This window comes from Ornithorhynchus anatinus, chromosome 2 (assembly GCF_004115215.2).
Source record: "Ornithorhynchus anatinus isolate Pmale09 chromosome 2, mOrnAna1.pri.v4, whole genome shotgun sequence".
In the NCBI taxonomy this organism is placed as follows: domain Eukaryota; kingdom Metazoa; phylum Chordata; class Mammalia; order Monotremata; family Ornithorhynchidae; genus Ornithorhynchus; species Ornithorhynchus anatinus.
This window is the reverse complement of record NC_041729.1, coordinates 91414874-91423930: the sequence shown is the minus strand read 5'-3', so window position 1 is coordinate 91423930 and position 9057 is coordinate 91414874.

The window sequence follows — 9057 nt, the reverse complement described above, 5'->3', positions numbered from 1 at the left end:
GGACAACCTGATTACCTTGCATCTCTCCCAGCGCTTAGAACAGTGCTCTGCACATAGTAAGCACTTAACAAATACCAAAAAAAAAAAAAGGAATCGTGACCACCAACTCCATTAATAGTAATAATAATAATTGTGGTATACTGGGTGCCACACAGTCTACTAAGCACTGGGGTGGTTACAAGAAAATCAGGTTGGACACAATCCCTGTCCCACGTGGAGCTCACAGTCTCAACCTCCATTTTACAGATAACTAGAGGCGCAGAGAAGTGACTTGCCTAAGTTCTCACAAGTGGTAGACAAGTAGAGGAGTCAGGATTAGAACCCATGACATTCTGACTCCCAGGCCCGTGCTCTATCAACTACTCCATGCTGCTTCTCATGTAGCTCCATTGCATTCTCCCAGGTGCTTAGGTCAGTGCTCTTCCTATAATAAGCACTCAGTAAATACTATTGACTAATTGAGGAATGTGTATTCTTCACTCCGCTGCCTGGCTCATCTTCCCACAGAAACGCTCTGGGCATGTCACTCCCCTTCTTAAACACCTCCAGTGGTTGCCTATCAACCTCTGCTCCAAACAAAAACTCCTCACTCTAGGCTTCGAGGCTCTCCATCACCTTGCCCCTTCCTACCTCTCCTCCATTCTCTCTTTCTACCGCCCACCCCGCACGCTCCGCTCCTCTGCCGCCCACCTCCTCACCGTCCCTCGGTCTCGCCCATCCCGCCGTCGACCCCCGGGCCACGTCCTCGTGCGGTCCTGGAACGCCCTCCCTCCTCACCTCCGCCAAACTGATTCTCTTCCCCTCTTCAAAACCCTACTTAAAACTCACCTCCTCCAAGAGGCCTTCCCAGACTGAGCTCCCCTTCTCCCTCTACTCCCTCTACCGCCTCCCCTTCACCTCTCCGCAGCTAAACCCTCTTTTCCCCCCCATTTCCCTCTGCTCCTCCCCCTCTCCCTTCCCATCCCCTCAGCACTGTACTCGTCCGCTCAACTGTATATATTTTCATTACCCTATTTATTTTGTTAATGAAATGTACATCGTCTCGATTCTATTTAGTGGCCATTGTTTTTACGAGATGTTCTTCCCCTTGACTCTATTTATCGCCATTGTTCTTGTCTGTCCGTCCCCCCCGATTAGACCGTAAACCCGTCAAACGGCAGGGACTGTCTCTATCTGTTGCCGACTTGTTCATTCCAAGCGCTTAGTTCAGTGCTCTGCATATAGTAAGCGCTCAATAAATACTATTGAATGAATGGGGATGAGATCATGTCTAAATATAATATCCTTGTATTTTAAAAGCTAATGATTAGTGTACTGCCTTGCACAAAGTAAGCATTCAATGAATGCCATAAAATGAGAATAGGCCTGATCTAGTCATGGCATCATTTCAGTCATCACATCAGTATAAGCAGTGACAGGTGCCTATTGTCGTTCTTTTAATGATATCTGTGCACTGTGCTAAGCACTGGAGTAATAATAATAATGTTGGTATTTGTTAAGCGCTTACTATGTGCAGAGCACTGTTCTAAGCGCTGGGGTAGACACAAGGGAATCAGGTTGTCCCACGTGGGGCTCACAGTCTTCATCCCCATTTTACAGATGAGGTAACTGAGGCACAGAGAAGTGAAGTGACTTGCCCACAGTCACACAGCTGACAAGTGGTGGAGCCGGAATTCAAACCCATGACCTCTGGCTCCAAAGCCCGGGCTCTTTCCACTGAGCCATGCTGCTTCTCTAATCCTGACTCCTCTACTTGTCTACCATTTGTGAGAACTTAGGCAAGTCACTTCTCTGCGCCTCCAGTTATCTGTAAAATGGAGGTTGAGTAGATACAAGATGATCAAGTTGGACACCATCCATGTCTCACATAGAGTTTGCAGTCTTAATTCCCATTTTTTCAGATGAGATAACTGAGGCACAGAGAGTAAAGTGACTTGCCCAAGGTCTCACGGCAGACAAATGGCATTCATTCGATTGAAAAAACACTGTACCAAGCATTTGAGAGAGTACAATACAACAATAGACACATTCCCTGCCCATAACGAGTTCAAAGTCTCCAAGGAACCCGGGTCCTTCTGACTCCCAGGCTTATGCACTATCTACTAGGCCAAGCTGCTTCTCAATGTCCTTCCCTCACAGAAACCCTCTGTCCTCTGCTGTCAAGAGCCCTATTTCTCTGGAGAAACACCCCTCCCAATATTTCCTTTACTGTCTCCCTTTCTTCACATCATCTTTCCATTGAGACCCAGACCTTTTTGCACCATTTGTCCACCAACTTGTCTAGTAGCTCCCAACTCCAAAGTGTTGCATAGATGAACCTCATTAAAGATTTTAATATCGGCATGCTAAGCACTGAAGCTTTGGAGGAGATATAATGGTTCCGAGGCATGTTATAATACACCAGATCATAAGCTCCTTTCATTCGTTCAATTGTATTTAGTAAGTGCTGATTGTGTGCAGAGCAGTGGTACTAAGCACTTGGAACAGTACAACAGTAACAATCCCTGCCCACACAAGCTCACAGTCTAGCGGTGGGGAGACACACATCAATACAAATAAATGGACATCAATACAAATAAATAAAATTACAGATATATATATAAATGCTGTGGGACTGAGAGTTGGAGGAAGAGCAAAGAAAGCAAGTCAAGGTGATGCAGAAGGGAGTGGGAAATGAAGAAAGGTGGGACTTACTCTGGGAAGGCCTCTTGGAGGAGATGTGCCTTTAATAAGGTTTTGAAGACAGGGAGAGTAATTGGGCTAGATGGGAGGGGCGGGGGGTTTCAGGTCAAAGGCAGGTTGTAGGCCACTCGTGGGGTGTGAAATAGGAGAAATCCAGGCACAGTGAAAAGGTTAGCACCAGAGAATAATAATGGTGGCATTTGTTAAGCGCTTACTATGTGCCAAGCACTGTTCTAAGCACTGGGGGAGATGCAAGGTAATCAGGTTGTCTCACTTGGGCCTCACAGTCTTAATCCCCATTTTACAGATGAGGTAACTGAGGCACAGAGAGGTTAAGTGACTCGCCCAAGTTCACACAGCAGCAAATGGTGGAGCCGGGATTAGAACCCACGACCTCTGACTCCCAAGCCTGGGTTCTCTGCCCTGAGTCATGCTGCGAAGTTAAGTGTGTGGGCTGGGTTGTAGAACGAGAGAATCGAGATGAGGTGGGAGGGGGCAAGGTGATGGAGTGCTTTAAAGCCAGAGTTTTTTATTTGATACAGAGGTAGATAGGCAACCCGTAGAGCTTTTTGAGGGGGGGGGGGGGGGAGTGTGTGACATGTCCTGTACATTTCTGTAGAAAAATGATCCAGGCAGCAAAGTGAAGTGTGGACTGGAGTGGGGAGAGACAGGAGGTTGGGAGGTCAGCAAGGAGGCTGATGCAGTAATCTAGGTGGGATAGGCTAGAGAGATTATATAGAGGGCATGGGATTGTGTCTACCAGCTCTATTGCATTCTACTCTGTTATCATCTCCCAAGGGCTTAGTGCAGTGCTTTGCACATAGTAAATGCTCAATAAATACAACTGAATCAACCCAGTGCTCTGCATGCAGTAAGCACTCAATTACCACTGATTGACTGATACATATGAAAGAGATCATCCTTGGGGTGACTCAAAAATGCTATTAGTTAACTTCCTGATGCCTTCTATTTACTAACTTTGCCCACCATGATTTTTAAGCATTTTAAAATAGCATGTCTTCTAATTTCTTTAATGGTATTTCTTAAGCACTTCCTATGTGCCAGGCCCTGCTCTAAATGTTGGGGTAGATCAAACAATCAATGGTATGGGCAGAGTACTGTATTAATTGCTTAGGTAATCAGGTTGGATACAGTCCACGTGTTATAGTTTTAATCCCCATTTTACAGATGCAGTAATTGAGGCACAGCAAAGTGACTTGTCCAAGGTCCCACAGCAGACAAGTACTCATTTCAGAATGCTGAACTGATGAATGCGAATGCACTATGGCCTAGTGGGCCTGGGATCTAAGTCATACTAAAGCCGCTTGTTTGTTGTCTGATTCTGGGCGGGTCATTTAACTTCTCTGTGCCTCGGTTACCTTATATGTACAATGGGGATTGGGACTGTGGGCCCCACGTGGGACATGGATGGTGTTCGATCTGATCGCATTCTATCTCCCCCCATCGCCTAGTACACTACCTGCACATAAGCGCTTAGCAAATACAATTAAGAGAAAAATACATGAAAAGCATCCAAATATTAAAAAAAAACAGGTCTTTAGAGTCAGAAGACCCTTTTTGTGGGACCGTAAATCCACAGTACGTTAGAATTTATCACATTCTTCTTTTCCCTGAATTCGAACCTTACCATGAGCTTTAGTCTCCGCAGTTCTGAAAGATGTTTCCAAATTTAGCCCTCTGGAATTTCTTGGAGTAAAGGTGTATAAGCACATAAAAATCACCACCATGTTCTAATTAATGCCACCTTTATTCAATATTAGCTCAGGTCCTTGAACTAAGCACATTATGTCTTTATGAGTAATATTTAGAAGCCCTAGGTGAGTGAATACTTTAAGCTTATTGATTTGATACACTAAATATTATTCATAATGATGTATCAGCTTCATTTATATATAGTGAAAAGCACATTTCCATTCTGTAGTAGAGAGCTTAGACTGTGCAGAGCACTATGCTAAATGTTTGAGAGGGTATGATAGCAATCAAATGTATTTATTGAGTACTTAGTGTGCAGAGCACTGTACTAAGTGTTTGAGAGAGTGTAGTGTAGTAGAGTTGGGGGAAGCATTCCCTGCCTACAACTAGCATACAGTCTAGAGGACATTATCCCTACCCTCAAGTAGTTTACAATTTCCTGGGGGATACAGATTGTAAAGTAAATTACAAATAGAAGGAAGCAACAAAATTTAATCGTACGTACACAAAAGCTACAGAAAGGTTTGCCTGGGAGGAGCATGGTCGGGGGGTGTTCAATTTTGTTTCTTGTGGGCAAGGAATGTGTCTACCAGTTCTTCATTCGATTATTTATTGAGTGCTTATTGTGTGCAGAGCACTGTACTAAGCGCTTGGAAAGTACAATTTTGATATACAGTACTCTCCCAGGTGCTTAGAACAGCACTCTGCAAACAAGAAGTGCTCAAAAAATAGCACTGATTGATGGATTATCTTCTGGAATTGATTTATATAGAATATCTTAACTGTTAATCTTAAATCAACTTTTCTGGTACATTGGTTTGCCAGATAACAGAAAAAGAATAAATGTAGTCACTTTGTTTCCGCAAATACTTTCTGCCTGCCAGTAAGTACAATTATTATCTTCCCTTCATTCATTCAATAGTATTTATTGAGTGCTTACTATGTGCAGAGCACTGTACTAAGCACTTGGAATGAACAAGTCGGCAACAGATAGAGACAGTCCCTGCCGTTTGACGGGCTTACAGTCTAATCGGGGGAGACGGGCAGACAAGAACAATGGCAATAAATAGAGTCAAGGGGAAGAACATCTCGTAAAAACAATGGCAACTAAATAGAATCAGGGTGATGTACATCTCATTAAACAAAATAAATAGGGTGATAGAGATATATACAGTCCAGTCGATGAGTACAATGCTGAGGGGGTGGGATGGGAGAGGGGGAGGAGGAGAGGGTTTAGCTGCGGAGAGGTGAAGGGGGGGTAGAGGGAGCAGAGGGAAAAAGGGTGGAGCTCAGTCTGGAAAGGCCTCTTGGAGGAGGTGAATTTTAAGTAGGGATTTGAAGAGGGGAAGAGAATTAGATTGAGATGAATATATCAGAAATACCTGTATATTTCAAAGATTTCACAGTTTACAAAACTGCTGTTCAATTTCCAAAACAGAAAGTATTTCTTAAGTACTTATCTGTCAGTGACTTCTTTGTCTTTGGTGGAGTATTGATACTTGGTAATGTGGTTTAGCGAATCATAGTGGGTTTCCCTTGCTACATTCTTTGAAGGGTGATTACATAGACATCCTTTTATATCTTTTTTATGGCATTAGCTTTTTTTTTTTTTTACTGCCTTTGATGACTAATAATATCTTTGAGAATGTTGGGCTTTTAAGAGAAGTGAAATAATTTTTCTGTTACTTTTAGGCTGTAGTAAAATCCCCTTGGAATTTATCTTTCACTTTTATTTGATCAGGGGGAACTTTGAAAATAAGTTTGCTCCTGACTGCAGTTAAAATAAAAAAATAGTTTACAAATCACAAATATCCATAGACACTCCTTACTGTCACTTTAACACTTCTGGGTCATCTAAGCACTTGGATACTCACCCTCTCAACCCCAGTTGGGCGCTCTCTCTATCTCTCTCTCTCTCTCACACACAATACATATGTACAATCTATACTTTTGTTTTTTTATAGCATAATGATTTTCCCTATTTTTTTTCAGGTTTTATATCTCCTGCCAGATTGTAAACTACTTGAGGATAGACATCATGTCTAGAACTTTTGTACTCTCTCAAGTGCTTGGTGCAGTGGTCTGCATTAATTATTAAATTCATTAATTTTTTAAGGCATAGATTTTAGGGATTTACCTGATTTATTCTGCTTTCTATTCCCCCAGTCATTTTTTAAAAAATAGTTCAATCTCCAAAACATCCACAAAAATATTAAAGTAGTTTTCTTAGCATGGTTATTACAAGTATAGATTTATAGATCCATCCTACTTTTGTTAGTTGCCAAGCTGATTTAATTTGGATGATCAAATATTAATGTCATCGCTGTAACTGACTGGTATTTTGGAATGTGATATCTGGGGGGATTAAATGTACATAGTTGTTTTTTTTTCTGGGGCATTTCCCTTTCCCACACCCAGTGAAGGATCTGGAATACCCATGCACATAATAAGCTTCCCTATTATGTATGGGGCTCACTGGAGAACTATGCTTTGGCATTGATTCAACACATAATAATTAGGGTATAACTTGAGAAGCAGCATGGCCTAATGGACAGAGTGCACATCTAGGGGTTAGAAGGACATATATTCTAATCATTCAATAGTATTTATTGAGCGCTTACTATGTGCAGAGCACTGTACTAAGCGCTTAATAATGGTGGTATTTGTTAAGCACTTACCATGTGCCAAACACTGTTCTAAGCAATGAGGGAGATACAAGGTTATCAAGGTGTCCCATGTGGGGCTCACAGTCTTCATCCTCATTTAATAGATGAGGGAACTGAGGCCCAGAGAAGTGAAGTGACTTGCCCAAAGTCACACAGCTGACAAATGGCAGAAGCGGGATTAGAACCCACATCCTCTGATTCCCAAGCCCAGGCTCTTTCCACTAGGCCATGCTGCTTCTAATCCCTGCCACTTGTCTGCTGTGTGGCCTTGGGCAAATCACTTCACTTCTCTGTGCTCCAATTACCTCATCTGTAAAACGGGAATTAAGATTGAGAGTCCCATGTGGGACATGGACTATGTCCTACCTGCTTAGCTAGTATCTACCCCAGGGCTTAGTCCATTGCCTGGCACGTAGTAAGCACTTAAATACCACAATACTAAGTGTTTGGGAGAGTACAGTATAGCAGTGATGGTAGGCACATTCCCTGCCCACAACAAGCATACAGTCTACTTTAACCCAAGGACAGCTCCTTAGAGTGTGGAAACCACATTTAGTAAAAGCCTCAGGGTTTAATATTGAAGCAGGGCAGAGGGAGGGGCAGAGATCATTCTTTCTGGGTGGTGTGACCTCCTAATATGTATTCCCTAGACCCTTGGAACAGCTTAAGTCTACCCACCTTCAGGGGGCAAAGTATAGGTTTATCTAGATTAAGGAGGGGAGGTAGGAGGAGAAAGGGGAAAGGCGGTTGATGGTTTTCTGTGTGGTTGCTTTTATCAATACATGCTCAACCATTTCTTTGAGAGGGAAAAGAGATTTTTAAAGTGATAAAACCGCACCTTGCATAAGAGCTCACTCCTGTGGTAAATACTTGAACAGCAGTACTCAGTCCAAGGGTGGGTTCATGTAGTTTGTTTATATTGGCAGGAAGGGGAGAAAGTGACTGACAGGAGAAAAACTTGTCATATACCATGGTTGACAGATGTAAATTTTGCCTTAAGGATCAGGTTACATATTACAAAGAGAGGTCTTCCTTCTTCCCACCTTGAGCAAGAACTGCAACAAACACTCATTAACAAGTTACCTGGAGGGTGAAAGGGAGGTGAAAAAAACAACCCCAAGCAATCCTACAACTAGTCATGCAAGCCTAAAATTAAAGGAATGGTGATGAAATTAATTTCTTGTGGAATTAATTAATTCATTCATTCATATTTACAGAGTGCTTACTGTGTGCAGAGCTCTGTACTAAGTGCTGGGGAGAGTATAATGCAACAATAAGCAGACACATTTCCAGCCCATGTAGAAATTGAACACCAAGAGGTCACTTTTACATGACCTGGAGGAATTGTGAAAAGGGTTTAAAGGTTCAAGGTGAAGGGCTGATGCTCCTATTGACCCAAGGAAAAAATATCTTCTACAAAAATTTTGGCTGAATTTTTTTTTAAAAAAAACCAGGCACTTTAAAAAAAAAAGCTATTTTGATTCTGCTGGGTGACAGTGAATTTTTTTGGAGGGGGGTGTGCCTTACATTCAGGGAGAGTAGGTGGAGCGATTCAGAGAGGAAGACAAACTGATTACAGCAACAGAGAACTAGGCTACCCTCCCTTCACTCCCAGCTGCAGGAAAGGGTGTCATCATGCTACCGAGAAACCAAGTTGATCGAATGGACAGATATCCTCCAGTTTGGTACACCTCTCGTGCACCTGTACTCATCCCTCTGGGCAAGGGGTCCCTTCAGTCCTTGGCACACTGATCATACCTGGGGAGATGGGAGGGAAGGAAGAAGGGAGGGAGGGGGAGGAAGGAAGCAGGCTCTGTCTGCCAGTGGAAACAGGAGTGCTGGGCCATCCTTTTCACCTCCTCTTTGAGCTTCTCTCCCGGCTTTCAAATCATAATCCCTCCTAGGGTATGTGTTGGTGTTATAGTCTTGTTCACACCAAAGAGTGCAACCCAGACAGTTCTTGGAGAAGGGATGGGGGTGAGCTGTCCAGTGGCAT